Source organism: Acanthopagrus latus, chromosome 19, assembly GCF_904848185.1.
Source record: "Acanthopagrus latus isolate v.2019 chromosome 19, fAcaLat1.1, whole genome shotgun sequence".
In the NCBI taxonomy this organism is placed as follows: domain Eukaryota; kingdom Metazoa; phylum Chordata; class Actinopteri; order Spariformes; family Sparidae; genus Acanthopagrus; species Acanthopagrus latus.
In genome coordinates, this window is record NC_051057.1 from 24,168,265 (window position 1) to 24,189,114 (window position 20,850).

At 45.5% G+C, this 20,850-nt stretch overlaps 1 protein-coding gene across 1 annotated transcript in view; it reads left to right on the top strand.

The window, feature by feature from the left end:
- The first annotated feature begins 4,116 nt into the window (after positions 1-4,116).
- Positions 4,117-20,850, top strand: part of inhbaa (inhibin subunit beta Aa) — a 37,890-nt gene continuing 21,156 nt past the window's right edge. Inside the window, exons 1-7 of the mRNA XM_037078895.1 lie at positions 4,117-5,183; positions 7,581-7,653; positions 10,915-11,167; positions 11,945-12,328; positions 12,501-12,693; positions 13,525-13,893; positions 16,709-16,809. The gene's annotated coding sequence lies outside the window, so the exon portion shown is untranslated. The remainder of the gene's footprint in view (positions 5,184-7,580; positions 7,654-10,914; positions 11,168-11,944; positions 12,329-12,500; positions 12,694-13,524; positions 13,894-16,708; positions 16,810-20,850) is intronic.

Here is a 20,850-nt window from a genome sequence, read left to right on the forward strand (position 1 = left end):
GCAGTTTGTGTTGTGAGTCTAAAAGTTTGTGGTGATTTAAGGTGACTCTCGCTCCACATGATCCGTCCTGAGCCGACTCTGAGCGCCGCCGTAATCCCTCTACAGAAGCATGGGCTCAGTCCACGGGCCGTCTCAGGGGGACGGAGGTTATCCAGGGAGAGGAAACACAGAGACGTCTCCTCTGAGCCTGTAACACCAGCAGCAGGGTCGCTGAACCAATCAGATCGATGCATTTCTGGGTTGAGTTCCTCCAAAGTTTAATGGAGGCAGAGGATGAAAGTTTACAGCCGCAAAACAACAACAGAAGAGACGAACTCACCTGAACCGACCTCCAAACATCCGACCAGGAGGAGGAGGAGGAGGAGGAGTGTTGGATCTCAGAATATCAACTTTTTGGACAGGTTTCGGTGACCTTCTTGAGGACATGCCGTCTGTGTCCTCACATCACAGCAATCCTCCTCCCACCGCAGCCTCTCATCGCTCTGCAATCAGCTCGACATTTACATTCAGATGGCGCTGCTGTGGTGTGTGTGTGCCGCTCGGGCCGCTCGGGTGTAAATTTACCCAGAGATCAGCTGGGGATTGGTGCTGATTGAAGAGGCAGGATGATGATATCACTGCCTCACACCTGTCCTCACATGACATTTACCAGTCCATCTGAAATCTTAATTACCAGGATTTCATCAGGAGAGTTCACGGAGGGAAGAGCTAAAAATTTAAAGTCACTCTGAGAATATTTTAATATTCATGCATATTTGCAGCCTAATTATAAAGAGAAGAGTTGTGAATCTTACAGTACGAAGAACTGAAAGATGTATGTTGGTTTTACTGTACAGGTTTATGGCTGTGATGGAGACAGGTCTGTGTAAAGATGTGATGGAGACAGGTCTGTAAAGATGGAGACAGGTCTGTGTAAAGATGGAGACAGGTCTGTGTAAAGATGATGGAGACAGGTCTGTGTAAAGATGATGGAGACAGGTCTGTAAAGATGGAGACAGGTCTGTAAAGATGATGGAGACAGGTCTGTGTAAAGATGATGGAGACAGGTCTGTAAAGATGGAGACAGGTCTGTGTAAAGATGGAGACAGGTCTGTGTAAAGATGATGGAGACAGGTCTGTGTAAAGATGATGGAGACAGGTCTGTAAAGATGGAGACAGGTCTGTAAAGATGATGGAGACAGGTCTGTGTAAAGATGATGGAGACAGGTCTGTAAAGATGGAGACAGGTCTGTGTAAAGATGGAGACAGGTCTGTGTGAAGATGGAGACAGGTCTGTGTGAAGATGGAGACAGGTCTGTAAAGATGGAGACAGGTCTGTGTAAAGATGGAGACAGGTCTGTGTGAAGATGGAGACAGGTCTGTAAAGATGGAGACAGGTCTGTGTAAATATGGAGACAGGTCTGTAAAGATGGAGACAGGTCTGTGTGAAGATGGAGACAGTTCTGTGTGAAGATGGAGACAGGTCTGTGTAAAGACGGAGACAGGTCTGTGTAAAGATGATGGAGACAGGTCTGTGTAAAGACGTGATGGAGACAGGTCTGTGTAAAGATGGAGACAGGTCTGTGTGAAGATGGAGACAGTTCTGTGTGAAGATGGAGACAGGTCTGTGTAAAGACGGAGACAGGTCTGTGTAAAGATGATGGAGACAGGTCTGTGTAAAGACGTGATGGAGACAGGTCTGTGTAAAGATGGAGACAGGTCTGTGTAAAGACGTGATGGAGACAGGTCTGTGTAAAGATGGAGACAGGTCTGTGTAAAGATGATGGAGACAGGTCTGTGTAAAGATGATGGAGACAGGTCTGTGTAAAGATGATTCAAGATTCAAGAAGAAGAGGGAAATTGTCTTGCAACAGTAGTAAAACAAAGTGAGAAAGGAATACAAAAGTAATAAATAATGGTAAAGTAATAAATAAACTAGTTACTAAGTACACAGAATGCAATCCAACCGTGAGCAGCATAAAACTGAAAAGAAAGTACACAATAAGATTGAATAAAGTGACAAGTGGTATAAAGTGAAAAAATAGTAAATTTAGCAGCAGCATGAAATAGCACATAGATGGAGACAGGTCTGTGTAAAGATGGAGACAGGTCTGTATAAAGATGATGGAGACAGGTCTGTAAAGATGGAGACAGGTCTGTAAAGATGATGGAGACAGGTCTGTAAAGATGGAGACAGGTCTGTAAAGATGGAGACAGGTCTGTGTAAAGATGATGGAGACAGGTCTGTAAAGATGGAGACAGGTCTGTGTAAAGATGATGGAGACAGGTCTGTGTAAAGATGATGGAGACAGGTCTGTGTAAAGATGATGGAGACAGGTCTGTGTAAAGATGATGGAGACAGGTCTGTAAAGATGGAGACAGGTCTGTAAAGATGGAGACAGGTCTGTGTAAAGATGATGGAGACAGGTCTGTGTAAAGATGATGGAGACAGGTCTGTGTAAAGATGATGGAGACAGGTCTGTAAAGATGGAGACAGGTCTGTGTAAAGATGGAGACAGGTCTGTGTAAAGATGATGGAGACAGGTCTGTGTAAAGATGGAGACAGGTCTGTGTAAAGATGATGGAGACAGGTCTGTGTAAAGATGATGGAGACAGGTCTGTGTAAAGATGATGGAGACAGGTCTGTAAAGATGGAGACAGGTCTGTAAAGATGGAGACAGGTCTGTGTAAAGATGATGGAGACAGGTCTGTGTAAAGATGATGGAGACAGGTCTGTGTAAAGATGATGGAGACAGGTCTGTGTAAAGATGATGGAGACAGGTCTGTAAAGATGGAGACAGGTCTGTGTAAAGATGATGGAGACAGGTCTGTATGAAGATGTGATGGTAAACTTTTGACTCCTCATCTTTAAAACTTTCTGAATCTTTGGCTTCAGGCGGGAGGTTTGGTTCATGTGTTGACTCATGAAGGAGTTATTGAAGGAATATTTGATCCGTCGGTGCAGATTTACAGAGTTATTACTAATTGATATAAATCCTTGTATTCACTGGTGGATCCCTGAAGACATCTGAATCTGTCTCTCACAGCACACAAAGGCATTAAAACACTCTTTGTGCGCCTGCATGTGTCTAAGCTGAGCCTCGCTAACCGCTAACTAACTGGTTAATTATTAAGAAATAACAGTCACTTTGGCCTGGCGCTCCATTGACTCCTTGATGGACTTGGTTTTGTCGCTGCGTCTGGCGGTCAGAACTGATGAAGTCACAGCTCGTTATCAGAGCTAACGTTGCTGTGCTGTCTCGACTCTCAGCTCGGCCTTCTTCTTCTCCCTTCTTCTTGTCATGTGCTGTCGATGTCATACGGTACTTGGACTCCATGTAACGTTACAGAACCAGCTCTTTGAATCCCTCACCTCACTGGCAGCATCCATCTCCAGCAGCGACATGATTGTTTTCCGTGAATGTTTTGAAAGGCGCCTTCAAATAAAATGCACTATTATTATTATTATTATTATTATTATTATTATTAACATGTGAGAATTTTGATTTAAAACATGCTAAAAAATATTTTTTTTATGAAACTGTATTGCAGAGATGTACAGAAGTTAGCATGCTAACTAGCAGTGTGGTGCCTCAAGCTTCCTCCTGGACCGCTACATGCTAACTCAGCTAACTATGTAACAGCAGCTCCAGCTAGCAGCAGTTAGCTGTGACTCGGGTAACACCTGTTTTTTCCATTCTGATTTATGCACCTTTAACAGTTTGGCTGATACAAACTGACGTGTCGTCTCATTAAAACGAGAGTCAGACAGCTGATCTCTGATATTTATGTTGCTGTTGTTTTCAGTCAAACACCTGCCAGCCAATCAGAAGCTCCTCCAAAGTCTGAGCGCCGCTGCAGCTCACCGACTCTGAGCTGTTAATCTCAGCCTGGTCACTCTGTCTCTCTCTCTTGCAGTCCCGGCGGTGACACCTGTGCCGAGGCGTACCTGTGTGACCCGAGCAGATGTGACCCCGCCCGTCCCCCCCCCCCCGGCCCGCCGGGTCGCCCCCGCACTCCTTCATTAAAGCCGGCGAACCGCTTCAACGAGTTCACATCGACTTCACAGGCGGCTGCAGCCTCCGCGGGGTCGCATCAGGACACACACACACACACACACACACACACACACACACACACACTCATTTGAAGTGGCTGGAGGTGTTTCATTTCATTTCTCATTCAGTCCCTGTATTTCTGAGGGGCCCTGCTCTGCTATGCATGAGGGACATTTACATTTAACACGGTGATTCGACCTACATACAAAATGACTGGTTAGAGGGAGAGAGAGGAGAAAATAAATGTACGAGAGGAGGAGACGGGGAGAGGTGTTGAAAAGAGAAAAGATGGAAAGAAAGAGGAGCGTCAGATGGAGGAGAAGGATCTGATGTGGAAAGCAGCTTTAAGTGACTCGCTGTAGGCTGAATTTAAATATGAAAGCGTGTTTTTCTTCCTATACTGCAGCCTGAAGGTGCGGCACTAACAGGGCGACACATGAGTTCACACCATGAACTGAGATGAACTGCAGCCATGAAGAAACGGTCCGCTGGAATCTCTCGCTCCCTCGTTTGATATGTGATACGAAGCATAAATATTTCCTCAGATTTTCTTGGATTATGGTTTTTAATTTTGCAAAGACGCCCTGACCTGATTTCTCTTCCAACATCCACGACCATCATGCAGCCAGAGAGACAGCCAGCGAGGGGAAAGTCAACAAGCAGCTCATCAGGCTGATAAATCATCTCAGTATGGACACCTGAGAGGCCTTCATTGTCTCTATGGAGACCAGGGGGTCATTATCACCTGCACGAGGACACCTGAGAGTCACTGTCATCTCTACGTAGACACCTGAGAGTCACTGTCATCTCTACGTAGACACCTGAGAGTCACTGTCATCTCTACGTAGACACCTGAGAGTCACTGTCATCTCTACGTAGACACCTGAGAGTCACTGTCATCTCTACGTAGACACCTGAGTTTCATGTTTTGAAGTTAGTCTGTGTGTGTTGGTGTCATGTTGTGCATCGGGGTGGACCGGAGGTGTCTGTACATGTTCTGCTCACCTTCCTCTCTCTAGGAAGATTTCAGCCGCCGTCGTCTGGTGGAAGGAGAAGACTCGTGTCTTCATCCCGTCTTGTCGCCTGCACTCTGCTGTAAACGCTCTCCAGCTGCTCTCAGACCAGTTCTGCCTGATGAGGAATGAGGTATACGCACATAAAAGTCATTCAATCTACATAATGCATTACAGCTTCTTCTGACGTCGGTGGAAGCATGTTTAAATGAAGCTGTATGGGGCAGAGAGGCCTTTAGAGCTGCCCAGTTACATTATGCATCGCTGTAAAAGCCACCAGAACACTTCTGGTGAGTTTTGGGAGGAAGAGGAGCACGATGAACCGAGGACACCCCGGCTGGACAGAAATGATCTCTTCATTTCATGTCATCATCGATGGGCATTTTACCAGTGTACTGTAACTGATAACAGACTGTCAGGAAGCTGTGATGGAGCTAAAACTGTGCTTTACTCTCTGCTGTGCCTCATTCTATAATAACTCGCAAGAACTCAGCTTCTAAGATCCGGTGGACTCGCCAGCAAGTCCAACAGTTTGGGTCAGAACAACTGAAGTTTATTTACAGTCAGGGGTTATAGATCACTTGTAGAGGAATATGGACGAGCTTCAACAACTTGATGAGGTTTTTTTTTAATAGTCATGTTGATGTAGAAATCGATGGAAACATTATTATTCTAATGTCTAATTATTAGAAGTGGCCATTTGAGTGACGAGGTGCACTTGAACGCACCATGTCCACACACCGTTTGCTGTACGGAGTGTCGTAGATTTAGTGGCGACACGCACAGATGCATTGATGGAGGTGAAACCCTGCAGGGTGTGGACCCGAGTCTGGAACCTCCTGAGGACATTCATGATCTCCAGAGGATGAATCTCTTTTCTCTTGCATCTCCATCAAGTCAGTTTCCCATGTGTACACTGTAAAAAGTCTAAAAGTAAACTTGTTAGATTGTCGTTAAGAGTCCTGATACCCTTCCTGCTCCTCTGAGGATGGACTCTTCACGTGTAATGACCCGTGACCCGTCAAAAGCACCTAGAGTCCTGGTCCAACAGAGACTGCAATCAGAAGAACCAAGTTGTACATCAGCGTCGGACCGTGTGAAGACTTTCCTTTGTGTTTGGTGTTGTTATCTTCAGTACATTGGCCCGCGGGCTGCCTGTGAATCCTCCTCACAGGGCCCGTCTGCTGCTTTTCAGGTGAAATGTGTCGTCTCGTTGGGTTTTTACGTGCGGAGAGTTTCTTATTTTAACCTCCGTGTTCAGACCTTTCGCAGATGCTGCAGTAAAAAGCTGCTTGTCTAACCTCTGGCTGGATGTGTTTCAGTGTTTTATTAGACCTCATATACAGCAAAAGAGCTTACCAACATGGAAACATTTAATGACAGGCTCAACCTGAACAGCAGCACCAACACTGGGCCCAGTTAAAAGCAGCCATGTGTGGTTCCTGTGCTGATGAGAGCTCAGTGGGCTCCTCGCTCTCTAACCCGTGACGTCATGCAAACACAGAAACTTTGAGCTCCTCCACCGAGCGTGAAATGGAGAGCGACTTTGTGGACTCATAAAATGTTTGAGGTTTTAAATCCAATTGGGACGTTTCCGCTGCGGCAGCGCTCGCAGTTATGAAGCAGAAAATGTGCTCATATCCCTGGAAATCCCTGCTGCGCGCCGCGTCCGCAGAACCTCCCGCCGCTTCCAGCCGCCCGCTCTCCTTTAACCTTCACTCATCCGGGTGCGTCGACACAGCAGCCGGGTCCACACTTCAACACATCCACAGAGAACCGAGCAGCACCAACACAACCGGGCTGCGGCGCTGTGGTGTAAATGTTTCACCTGTGAAAGCGGAGCTGAGCGTCGTCTGAAGCATTAATCTCTGTGGAGCTGATGTTTCACCACCACAGAACCAGAACTCAACCAGGCCGTTATCAAACCGAATCAGCCTGCAGACCTTCAGAACCGAGCCGGATCCAGCAGCTCCGTCTGGACCAGATCCAGCTCATATCCGAGCCTCCTTCTCAGGAGTGTGTCTGAGCACCTGGAACAGCTGGACTCAGTTTGTGACTGTAAACATGTTGAATCTCTGAAAACTCAAAATTCAGACAACAAACGTCTGGTTCATTTTATTCATGTTGCTCGCTGTCGTTATTTTAGTGAATTACTTCATCATCATATAGTTATAACCAAACATCAGCTGATTGGCTCCTGGCTGACTTCCAGGTGTGAACACACTGTCAGTGTGGAGCATCAAAGTGTCCAGTAGTAGTGAGATGCTGTGGTGCATTATGGGAGAACAAAAGGCGACTCTGGAAACTGTGAGGCTGTCTCTGTTACCTGCAGCGAGTTCCCACGAGGCAGCGATGAATATACAACGCTGTGGTTAAACTCTCCCTGATGTTCCTGCTGCTCAGTGTGTGTGTGTGTGTGGTTTTGGAAACATGTCCTGATTGTGTGGGTTCTGGTTTTGAATGTTTGATTAGAGTCATTAGCTTCCTGCTCACGCTCTCCCTCTCTGTGTTGTGGTTTCGGTCTCTGCAGGATCACAGCTGAACCGTCCAGCTCCGCTCGGCACAGAACCGTTCCTCCAGCTTCAGCTGACAGCTGCAAACCGGTCGGTGGTTCCTGGAAAAAACATGACCAATGAGTACAGAAACCATGTGGGCACATTACACTGCGCAGCCCGACTGTACATCCTGGTGGTTGTTTGGGTCATAAATGAGTTCCTAGGAGTCCTATTGGTGGTTCTGCTGGTCATTGAGAAGGTTCTGGTGGTTCTTGTGGTGTGTTCAGAAGTTTAAGTTATCACTGTGGATGTTCTTTGGGTTATTATGGAGCACTGGTAGTGATTTGGAAAGCCCTTTGTCTTTAGCTGGTTCTAATGGTCTAACGGGGTTCTAATGGTCTAACGGGGGTTCTAATGGTCTAACGGGGGTTCTAATGGTCTAACGGGGGTTCTAATGGTCTAACGGGGGTTCTAATGGTCTAACAGGGGGTTCTAATGGTCTAACGGGGGTTCTAATGGTCTAACGGGGGTTCTAATGATCTAACGGGGGTTCTAATGATCTAACAGGGGGTTATAATGGTCTAGTAGTCTCAGATGTAGTTTCAGGGTCCTCTGAGGTTCTTCTAGTTGTTCTCTTTTCCACTTCAGTGGTTCTGATGGTCACTGAGGAAGTCCTTGATGTCCTGTAAGGTTCTAGTGAAGGAGCTGTTGATGGTGCGGTTGGAGCTTGAGGAGATGGTGTTTTCAGTGGTCGTCAGAGGGGTTCTGTAGGTGGTTCTAATTAGTGTGAATGCTGAGTCAGCATTCACACTATTGTTCTTCTGGAATTTATTATTATTCTTCCGTACGTTTTTTGGCTCGCTTCTCCTTCTACAAACTTTGTGCTACAGAAACCATTCAACCATCAAAATGTTCAGCTTTTTTGGGACATGATGGCGTCTATTTTTCTTTTTTCTACCTTTTATACTTTTGCTAATATTCAGCTTTTTCTGCTAAATTTTTCCCATTCATCCTTATGGGGATTTTTTCAAATTTCATTCTGCTATAACTTCAGCATACCTTCAGCTATAGAAACCATTCAAACATGAAAATGTTCAGCTTTTTAAGCTCTTTCAACCTTGTGCTTTTCAACTTTTCAACCTTTCAACTTTTTCAAATATTAAGCTTTGTTTAAAAAAAATTTAACATTGCCGCAAATGGGAAAAGCTTCAAATCCTCTTCAAAACTCCTCGACTTTCAACCTCTTCTTCTCCCTCATACCTTGAGCTAGAGACACCATTCAAACTTTAAAATACTCACAACGCCTTGAACTATTTGCACTGTATTCAGTTTTTTAAAATCTTGTATGGTTTTGAAATCATCGCAGTTTGAGTTTGAAGGATTTTTAGCTCCTCTTCTCATTTTATAATGGGTGTGTATTGCGTCAGCTAGAGTGAGCGCGCACCAACTGCCGCAGCCCAGAGTGTAGAACAGCTGGGAAAAAAGGGAGAAAAATTCTATTCAGCTCGATTTGGTTCCCACATCTTTTACTTGACATAGACAATATATGCATAGAAATGTAGGAAATCTTGTGGGCTTTCAGCTGATGGTCTCATTTCAGATGTGGGGCTTACGGTTTTGGATTTAGAAGCCAGAGAGTGACAAGAAGTCCAACAGTTCCTTCATAAGCCGCAATGTTAATTTTGAGCCAAAATTTCTGCTGAAGAGCAGACGGTACCTTTTCTCTCTCTCGCTTCTGTGCCTTCATTTCTCACTTTCCAGAAATAAAAACAACATGACCGCGTTCAGCAACTCCTCCTCTCACTCACCATATAGATATTTCAGCTACAACCATTACAGTTTTCTTTCAAATCGGAGGCGTTTGAGAGGCGTTTTCCCATTCATCCTTATGGGGAATTTTTCAAATTTCATCCTGCTATAACTTCTGCATACTTTAAGCTAAAGAAGCCATTCAGCTATTAAAATGTTCAACTTTTTAAGCTATTCCAACCTTGTACTTTTTTGCTTTTTAACTTTTCAACTTCTTTAGAAATTCGGCTTTTTCTAAACAAAATTTAACACTGAAGTAAATGGGAAAATCTTCAAATCCTCTTCCAAAGTCATCGACTTTGCACCTCTTCCTGTCCTTCATACTTTGAGCTAGAGACACCATTCCAACTTTATAATATATAAATATTTTGGCCATAACCATTACATTTTTTTCAAAAGTCGCAGGAGTTTGTCAGGCGTTTTCCCATTCATCCTTATGGCGACATTTTCATCTTTGGCTCTGCTCCTGCTCCAGCATGTGTGCAAACATTTTAAGCTCTTTATGCCTTTATCCTTTCACCTCTTCAACCTTTTTTCCACCTTTTTAGGCTCCTTCTGCCCTCTTACTCTACAATCTTTCTGCCTTTCCAGTCTTTTTTCACCTTTTTAAGCTCGTTCTACCCTCTTAAGATACAGCTTTTCAACCTCTTCAGATATTGGACTTTCTGCCTTTTGATCTTTTTAAAATATTCTTTCCAGAAATATAAACAACATCACTTCGTTTAACAATGTCTCCTGTTACTCATTAAATAAATATTTTGACCATAACCACTACAGTTTTTTCAAAGATCGCAGGAGTTTGTCAGGCGTTTTCCCATTCATCCTTATGGGGACATTTTCATCTTTGGCTCTGCTCCTGCTCCAGCATGTGTGCAACCATTTTAAGCTCTTTATTCCTTTATCCTCTCACCTTTTCAACCCTTTCTCACCTTTTTAAGCTCGTTCTTCCCTCTTACTCTGCAACTTTTTGGCCTTTTCAATCTTTTTTCACATTCTTAAGCTCGTTCAGCCCTCTTAAGCTACAGCTTTTCAAACTTTTCAGATATTCATCTTCCTGCCTTTTCAACACCTTCAAACATTCAACTTCATGTTCAGCTATGAAATTGTTACACTTTTTAAACTCTTTCAGCCGTCTTCAACCTTCCTGTCTCTTCATCTTCTTAAAATATTCATCTTTCTGTAATTTCAACTGCTTCAACCATTCCTCTTCCTGTGCAGCTATGGAACTGTTCAACTATCAATATGTTCAACTTTTTAAGCTCTTTCGGCCTTTAACTTTGCAACTTTTCCGGCTTTTCGACTTTTTCAACATTTCGCCAGGACATTCAGCAGATTTCCAAGAGCGTTTCAGCCTTCAGCATTCACACTGTATTTTCGCAGGAAATACAATTTTTCTAGTTAATACAGCGCTTCCTAATTAAGATCTCTTTCTTTAGGTGGTTCTAGGGACTGAAGTGGTTCTGAAGGCTTCAGCAGAACATGAACCTTTAATGTTCTGGTGTTCTTTGTCTTGTATCTGCGTCGGGTCCACACGCTCAGCATCACGTTCTCATGACGCAGGTTTGGAAAACTTGGCTGTGGACCGAGTCCAGGTGAAGATCAGCTGCGTGCACAGGGATTCAAACTGGCAACCTGCTGCTGCCATCTGTGTGTGTGTGTGTGTGTGTCTGTGTGTGTGTGTGTGTGTCTGTGTGTGTGTGTGTGTGTGTGTGTGTGTGTGTGTGTGTGTGTGTGTGTGCTTCAGTGTGACAGCAGCCAGATGCACCACAGCAGCTTTATTTACATCTGAATTTGCGTCACCAAGACTGGACAGGTAGGTGTGTGTGTGTGTGTGTGTGTGTGTGTGTGTGTGTGTGTGTGTGTGTGTGTAGAGGTGTGTTTCATGTGTAGGTGTGTGACGTTTATTTGAATATGTTACTGCGTTATTAGTAATGAGTGTGTGTGTGTGTGTGTGTGTGTGTGTGTGTGTGTGTGTGTGTGTGTTGTGGTGAAGCAGCCCACCTCAAACAGGAGTATCTGCTGAATCATCTCCTGTAGGTCTGCCACTGTGTGTGTGTGTGTGTGTGTGTGTGTGTGTATGTGTGTACTGTGGAAACCACTGCTGCCACACACACACACACACACACACACACACACACACACACACACACACACACTGAGCCATGGAAAACAGCTCGCTGGGCGTTCAGTGCTGACTAATCACTGCTGGAGGATTTTACAGGTGTTGGAAAGAAAACACACTCACTGGGGCAGCCCTGACACACACACACACACACACACACACACACACGCTCTCTCTCTTTCACTCACGCACACACTTCCTGGATGGGCGGTAACTCCTTTTATGGTCATCATTAACATGGAAAAGTCCTCCTTAATGATGACGTCATCCTTTCATCTCCCACAGTCCTGACTGTCACAGTGACTGTTCGTCTGGATCTGTGTGTGTGTCTGTGTGTGTCTGTGTGTGCGTGTGTGTGTGTGTGTGTGTGCGCGTGTGACTATAAACTAATGTCTTACTTTCATCTGAGAGTAGTAACTTATTTTCCCATCACTGTCTGTGAGTAATGGATTACTGATCATTTTTAAGAAGATAACAGCATCATAAAGTGGAAGAAGCTGACATTGTTCCACAGCGTTGGAGCGGCCGAGGCTCAGAGGTCGAGTCAGCGTCCTGTTATCAGAAGGTCGCTGGTTCAATTCCCTGGGACTGCATGTTGAAGTCACCTGGGGCAGAACACTGAACCTCAGAACTGCTCCTGATGTTACTGTCAGTCACTTTGGACAAAAGCTTGTGATCAGTGTCCTAAAATCAAAGCACAGAAGCTCAGAGGTTTACTGCAGTTTATTTCAAACCCTGTAGGAGTTTTATTAGGTGCTCATCTGTGGAGATTATCTGGATGATCAGAACCTTCAGAATCAGGGTTAGCCTACAGACGTACGTGACCCTGCTGCTGTCTGGAGCCTGATGATGGTGAGTTGAATCTTCACTGGATGACAGAGGAACAGAAACTGTGTCATCTGCATGATTCTGATCCTTGATTTCAGCATTTCAGCAGCATCGTTTGTTTTAAAGGACGGCTGTAAATATTAAACAGCATCATTAAGTCTGGATGAGCTCCACACAGTGTTTGTCACGTTCTCAGGAAACACAGTGAAGCAGACGTCTGTCGTCAGAGATGAAAACTGTACCAGACGACGTTAGCAGCAGGAGGAGACCTGAGCCTCAGATCCTGCTGAGCTACAGGAGCTGGAGCTGAGGCCAGACAGGAAGTGATGTCACCACTCTCAGCACAGTTTCGTGTCTGATGTGTGTCGAGTCATCAAAGCTCAGATCAGGTGTGTGTGTGTGTGTGTGTGTGTGTGTGTGTGTGTGTGCGTGCGTGTGTGTGTGTGTGATGTTGTGGGAAATGCGTGTTTGATCTCTGCTGAGTCATTAAAGAAAGTGACTGCAGCCGACACCTTGTTGTGGTCGCAGATTGATGTAAGTCCAGGTGTGTGTGTGTGTGTGTGTGTGTGTGTGTGTGTGTGTGTGTGACCTCATGAACTCGTGTGTGTTCTCACCATCTGTGTTAAACCATTCAATCTGTGATCAGATCGCTTCAAAGGCGCCCGGCTGGTAGTGCTGTCAGGGCGGTTATTCATCAAACACACAGCTGATAGAAACTCACACACACTCACACCTAAACACACACACCTACACACACACACACACACACACACACACACAGAAAGTGAAATGCACGTGGGCTACATGAAGAGACATCAGGAGGATTTTACTTTCAACATGTGTTTCCTGGCTGCTTCCTGTCGTTGTGCTAAGCTAAGCTAGCTGAACACATCCTGGACCTACTGTATGTTTGTGTTACAGCACTTTTACTCGAGTACAGAGTTGAAGTATTTGTTCTTTACACTTTATGACATTCTGGAGACAAATATTGCCGATCAAACACTGTTTACTGAATCAGAATAATGTGTCAGATCGGAGCCGACGATCAGCTGAGAGTCTGGAAAAACACAGTTGACTGTTGAGTCTCATGTTTGTACGTCGACTGGACAACTCAGCAGTCCGGTATCATCAACATGTTGCAGTTTTATGTACATTCATGACCAGAAAATGACTTGTGATAGTTGAACATGAAGTCATCCACTGCTTCTGTGTGTCGACAGGAGTTGAGGTGGTTCTCCTGCGGGACGTCCTCTGGAGTTCTTCAGGGCACAACCAGACTGTCAGACTTCACATATTCAGGCAGAACCATCAGTATGCAGGGGACACGAGGCCCAGTTCAGCCCAGAAACATGTAGACGTACGATGTTAGCATCGTGTCCATCAGTTTCATCAGTGAACTGTATCTATTTATAAGTTATAATATTGTCTGTTTCCTGCGTAACTGAGACGCGTCACTGTGAGATTCTGTGTTGTGTCTTGTGTTCGGGACTCTGCAGATGAACCCGTCCTGCTGCACATGCTGCTACGAGCTCTCGCAGAGGATTTATTACATGAACACACAGCTCGACTCTCCACAGAGACCCGCTCAGGTCCGACCGAACTTACAGATCATCTCCAGTTTCTTTTTACTGTCGTCTGTAGACGTCCGTCTGTGTCGTCACTCCACTCCGCTTCATACTTCTTGTTCTCAGTGCCAGGCTGTGTGTGTGTGTGTGTGTGTGTGTGTGTGTGTGTGTGTGTGTCAGCGCTCCCTCTGACCACAACAAGGTCGCTGCTTTAATCCAGTTCTTTGATGACTCCGTACGGATCAAACAGAACACGGTCGCACTCACAGCCGCTACACTGGTGATCACACTTTTACTGAGGCTGAGGCATCTGTGTGTGTGTGTGTGTGTGTGTGTGTGTGTGTGTGTGTGTGTGTGTGTGTGTGTGTGTTATGTGAGGGGGGTTTTAATAACAGCAACAATCAGATTTTCCTACGCAGTCACACGCGATAGCAAATGATAAAGTTCCTGATGAGAATCTGAACGGCTCTCTTGTTTGTTTGAACAAACTGGTGATAAAATGATCAGAACCTGGTGACGATTACGAGCCGAGATGTGTTCTCTGATTTCTGAACACAGTCTTGGATCCTTGATGAACCTCCAGAGTCCCAGAGGTGGTCTGACGGGAAGCTCAAATCTGCTGCCTGTACAGTTACACTAGACTAGATCTAAACAGACCTGAGATCAGTCAGAAACAGACCTGAGATCAGTCAGAAACAGACCTGAGATCAGTCAGACAGACCTGAGATCAGTCAGAAACAGACCTGAGATCAGTCAGACAGATCTGCACCACGGGGAAACACTAGGAGAGAAAGTTGAATTCTGTTTTCTGAGCCCAGACAGTGGGAGCTCCTGACCAGCAGCTGGCTGTTAGATCTGACCTGCTGACCACACCAGCAGACGGACGGATGACAAAATGAAGCTGGAACATCGACCTGCTGGCAGAATCAACAGCTCTGCCTTTGGACTCATCGCCCTGATCACCAGAACCGCCCAGAGTCTCACGCTCCATTTTACCCTGAAGACAGATCCGACTCGTTCTCTCTCAGAAGAAAACCACCTCTGTGTAACCAACAGCTGGAGGGCCATAAGCTGGACCTTTGTGTAAAGACTAGGAGGATCACATGACCCAGTATTCTGAGCCCGTCCCTGTTTTTGTATGCGTCTCCAACATCCCCAGCAGAACCAGCTCCCGGCCCGTCTGCAGGGTACATGAGCCCGCTGAGACAAACCTCCTGCTGGCTGTAGATGTATATTCAGTAATGTAATCATCATCTCATCCCGCTGTCAGACAGAAAGACAACAAGTCACTTCGACTGCTGCAATTATTCCATCTCCTGATTTGTGATTGTCTCGAAACAGCGTCGTCATTAATATTAATGCGAAGTTTATTTAGTCGCTCTGTATTTATTCAGATTTGTCATGATTGCAAAGTATTTCATTTGTGTAATATAAAGTCAGTGTGAGATAAAGTCATCAAAAATACATAACATTACGCAAACACTTCTCAAATTACATCTGTGGATGAATAATTCAGCGCATGCCGTCATTAAACAGAGCGCTTACAAGACGACATCCAGAGAGACAGTACGAGTGTGTGTGTGTGTGTGTGTGTGTGTGTGTCAGGAGTTGGAGTTGTTTTGCAGTAGAATATATATTTTCTTAGCGTTTGGATGTTTGCTCTCCAATCACAGTCTGATGTATAAATAGGACGATAAATTAAACAGAAAAACCAAACTGTGGACAAAATGTGGATTTTCCAACAAAGACTGTTTGTGCAAAGCAACAATTAGAGGCGACGATGTCGACTCAGGTTCCACAAACAACCTGTCAGTCTGTCTGCACAGAGACAATAACACATGGACACAAAGGTTTGTCTGCACACACACACACACACACACACACACACACACACACACACACACACACACACCGTTTTTACTTTTGTTTGTGTTTAAAATAATTCACTTTTCATCCATCAGAGTTGACGAGCTGAAAGTCAGAACTTGACAAACCCAAAGTTGGAGATTATCTGTTATTCTTGTGGTGAAATGACTGACGTTATTTTATGTTAAATAAAAAAATTAGTTCACATGTGAAAATGTTAAATACACATAAATAAACAAATTTAACGAGATTCTGCCATGTTTAGTTTCCATGTATGTAAATGTAAAATAGATATAATAATAATGTAATATAGATTAAAGATTACAATTCACACGTGAATAAGAACATTTGAAGTGATGTCATCGGTCCTGTTCCCCGTCATCACTTCTGTTACCTGGTCCCCACAAAGCAGGTAGACCGACCTCAAACATGATGACATCAGCTGTTGACATAAGAGCAGATTTACCGCTTAATACAGCCTCAGGGCTCAGATATCACACATGTCAACACACACACAGTCAGCTCCAGCTGTCGGCCAGCCAAAGAAAAGATGCATCACACACACACACACACACACACACACACACACACACACACACACACACACACACACTCACGACTGCAGCAGACTCAGGTCTGTGCTGAGTCTCGCTGGTTCGTCAGCTCTTCCTGGCATCACATTCAGGATTCAGTGTTACACAAAGTGTCGGCCAGAACCAACAAACAGCATCCAGATTATTTATCGGAGTGAAAACTGTGAAGTTCTTGTGAGGTTTGTCAGGAGGAAAGGTCCAGAGGTCATGTGTGGAAAACAGAATGATGCTGGCACAGAGATGAAAACTGTATCACACATAATGTGATCAGCTGGTTACTCATCAGATTTAAACCTGACGGTCAGGATTCAGTTCCTGTGATCGCTCTCAGGATGTTATCTTAAGTGAAATCAAGACATTGACTGACTCTGTTTTCACAGGAAGGCGAGGTCGAAGCTGGAGCGGGTCGCGTCCACGGCAGGATCAGGATCACATCAAGATCCACGATGGAAGGACGAGCCGCCATCACAGGAGGTCAGAGGTGAAGTCATAACGGAGCACAGAGTTGTCATAGGACCCAAAATTCTAACTTCACTAAATACCTGGAAAAATATTAATACCATTGGATACAACAGGGAAAAATTTAAACAACATGTTATAATTTATTAAATTATAGATCCAACAACGTGCGGCTATAACAAGACACTTTTAACATCTTGATACAAAATGAATGTGGAAACTAAACACGACACAATAAAGTTAAATATCCAACTTCTTTTAGAAACCTGTGAGAAATCACGGCTGGTGTTGACGTCTTGGTGCTGCAGAGAAATGATTATCAGAATCCATATATAAACAGATTAATTGATATCTTTGAGGACGCTGTGAGGGATGCTTGTGTGGAGACAGTTACAGGAAGGTAATCTGACTACAGAGACGCGGCACAAATTATCCAGCATGATGAAGATGACGAGCTGCTGTCACACAAGGCTCAGAGAGACTCTGACGCTTCACATCAGCTGCGTTTGAAAAGCAGTTTGATCACACGATGCCGGTCGGTCAGATGTTGGTGTGCATCGAGTCATCAGATGTTCCAGCTGCGAGGAGCTGAGCAGAGAGGAGAGTTGTGGACTGTTACTTTGGGCAAACGGTTTGAGACAACCTTTGTGAAAGAACTGACAGATTTCATTTCACATAACGAACTCTCCCAGCGCTCCGACTTCTCCTCCAAAGCCTCGGAGAGCAACTCGGCCAGTGCGTTTCCTTTTCATCTGCAAGTGAAACTATTTAAGAAAGTATGCGAGTCCGCCCAGAGGGCTGAGCCGGGATGATGAGGAGGATTAGGAGCTGGGAGCAGATGTTTGGACTCAGCACACACCTGCAGTCAGATCGGGCCATGACGATTTTAGACCGCCGCTCGTTTCTTCATCCTCTGTTGTCTTTTATTCTCTTCTGATCTTCTCACAATATGTTTTGTAACCTCTGGCATCGTTAGGAGTGTCTTTTTCACATTCTGTTGAACTGAGAGTGGGAAACAGCTCGTCTGCTTCGTCTGGAAATCAAAAGCAGCTGCTCGGTTGTTGTCTCGTACTCGTTCTCTGCCTCTCCATGCCACAGCGCGGGACGACGCCTGAGTGCTGTGTCATGGTGGGCGGAGCCGGCGTGAGTTTAGAGGTTCATTAACAGCGTTATGTTGTCATGTTGGCGTCTGTCCGTGTCGACGGGCTTCAAAGTGTAAAATCTTAATCAGGAACATTTGACATTATTATCCTGAGAGATTGTTTCCTGCTGGTGCTTATTTTCTATTTCGTTAATAAAGATTTTTATTCAAAGTGAATCTTTCACATCACGTACTATTAATCTCCAATCAGCTGGTCTGTCCAGACTGGAGAGTTTGTTTAATTGAATGAAGAGCAAAGAACAACACTGAGGATGTGATCTCCTCATGTTGATCTGATTGGCTGTTAGCCCGTAACAGACTGATGGTTCGTCCAATCACCTGCCAAGTATCATTGAAAGCACGCAGGACGTTGAGTTAGCAGCTCTGAACTGAACGACTGAATACATTCTTACTGGTGAGAAACGTTAGCAAGAAAGCTAAGAAGACACGAAACTTTGGAGGTTCGTCCAACAGAGGCTCTCCAGCCAGTGAGATGTAGTTTACTGTAGCTGTTAGCATGTCCAGGGTTAAATCTGGTCTGAGATCAGTTAGTGATGTGTTCTCTCCTGCAGACTGTGATCACACAGACGAGCTGATGGAAACCTCTGATGATTAAATTCAGTTGTTTAGCAGAATGCTGCAACTCGGTTTTACGAGATAACGACTGGATTTTACTTTTTTGGGTGAAGTTAAACTTTTTTCCTGACAGAACTCATCATCGTAACGTTGCTGCCCAACACCGATCGTTACACCGGGAAGAACAGTTTTTTTTTTTTTTATGAATATTTCGTCTCTTTGTTGAAGTTCTGACACGAACAAAGTCACAGATCTCAGGTTCAGGTGAACTTGTTTTAAGGACGACAATCGATCGCGAGTCGACACTGACTAAACTTTCTCCATCTGACGGCTTCAAAGAGACAGAGGCTCAATACACACCTGCACCTGTGTGTGTGTGTGTGTGTGTGTGTGTGTGTGTGTGTGTGAAACGTCATCACCCTCTGAGCCGGAGATCAGCAATGAAGCTTTGAACCTTTAAGTCCTGAACCTCCGACTCCTTATAGACACAACCAACACCTGGGCTTACTGTGTGTGTGTGTGTGTTTGTGTGTGTGTGTGTGTGTGTGTGTGTGCATGTGTGTGTGTGTGTGTGCATGTGTGTGTGTGTGTGTGTGTGTGTGTGTGTGTGTGTGTTGGCGTTACGTAAAAGCACTCAGAACTCTTCAGAGAGAGAAGAAGTCAAACGTTAACGCGCAGACACACTCGGGGGAGCGATGATTCACAACCTTCCAGAGATCTGAGGAAGCGCTCGCTCCGTCGTCGGCGTGGATACGAGGTGGAGGAAGGAAAGATGAATGGAGAGAGCGAGAGAGTCGCAGAGGAAGAGGGGGAGGAGACGGAGGGCTAACGAGGCGCAGAGGAGACAGAGACAGTGAAGAAGAAGAAGAAGGAAATGACACAATAGGAGAGTAAAAGAGAGAAAGAGAAGAAGGAAAGTTCCACAAATGAGCAGAAACAGAGACGAGCAGATGTGAGCGAGCTGACAGGTGAAGACGGCTGATCGATGCCAGCAGAGATCACAGAGACAGGTGGACCATACCTGCAGTGAGTCATCGCTCAGTGTGTGTGTGTGTGTGTGATGAAACCAGGAGAAGAAGAAGCAGCAGTGATGATGATGATGATGATGATGAGGGAAACCTGTTGTGCGTCACTGCTTCACTTCCCCTCACTCTTTACTTCCTGTCTGATCTCTGCAGACGATGAACTTTAAAAGTTTGTTTCTGTTTGACAGAAGTGTCAGTCGGTCGACTCGCTGCACATTAAAACTCGTCAAGGATTCATGTTAATTATGTTCCTGTCATCGTTCTCACAGACGGTCACAGAGGCTGCGTGACCGAGCACTCACACCTCTCACCACACCACACATAACGTAACCTGTGCAGAGCTGGACACACACCTGTAAGGACCCCACACACCTGTAAAGACCCCACACACCTGTAAGGACCCATCACGCCTGTAAGGACCCCACACACCTGTAAGGACCCATCACGCCTGTAAGGACCCCACACACCTGTAAGGACCCATCACGTCTGTAAGGACCCATCACGTCTGTAAGGACCCCACACACCTGTAAAGATCCAGCACACCTGTAAGAACCCCACACACCTGTAAAGATCCAGCACACCTGTAAGGACCCCACACACCTGTAAGGACCCATCACATCTGTAAGGACCCATCACACCTGTAAGGACCCATCACATCTGTAAGGACCCATCACACCTGTAAGGACACCACACACCTGTAAAGACCCCACACACCTGTAAAGATCCAGCACACCTGTAAGAACCCCACACACCTGTAAAGATCCAGCACACCTGTAAGGACCCCACACACCTGTAAGGACCCATCACATCTGTAAGGACCCATCACACCTGTAAGGACCCATCACATCTGTAAGGACCCATCACACCTGTAAGGACACCACACACCTGTAAGGACCCATCACGCCTGTAAGGACCCTGCACACCTGTAAGGACCCATCACGCCTGTAAGGACCCATCACACATGTAAGGACACCACACACCTGTAAGGACCCATCGCGACTGTAAGGACCCATCATGCCTGTAAGGACCCACACACCTGTAAGGACCCATCGCGACTGTAAGGACCCCGCACACCTGTAAGGACTCATCACGCCTGTAAGGACCCATCACGCCTGTAAGGACCCATCATGCCTGTAAGGACCCCACACACCTGTAAGGACCCATCACGCCTTTAAGGACCCCGCACGCCTGTAAGGACCCATCACACATGTAAGGACCCATCACGCCTGTAAGGACCCATCACGCCTGTAAGGACCCATCACACCTGTAAAGACCCCACACACCTCTTATACAAAGCGGGACACCTCGACTGAAAGAGACA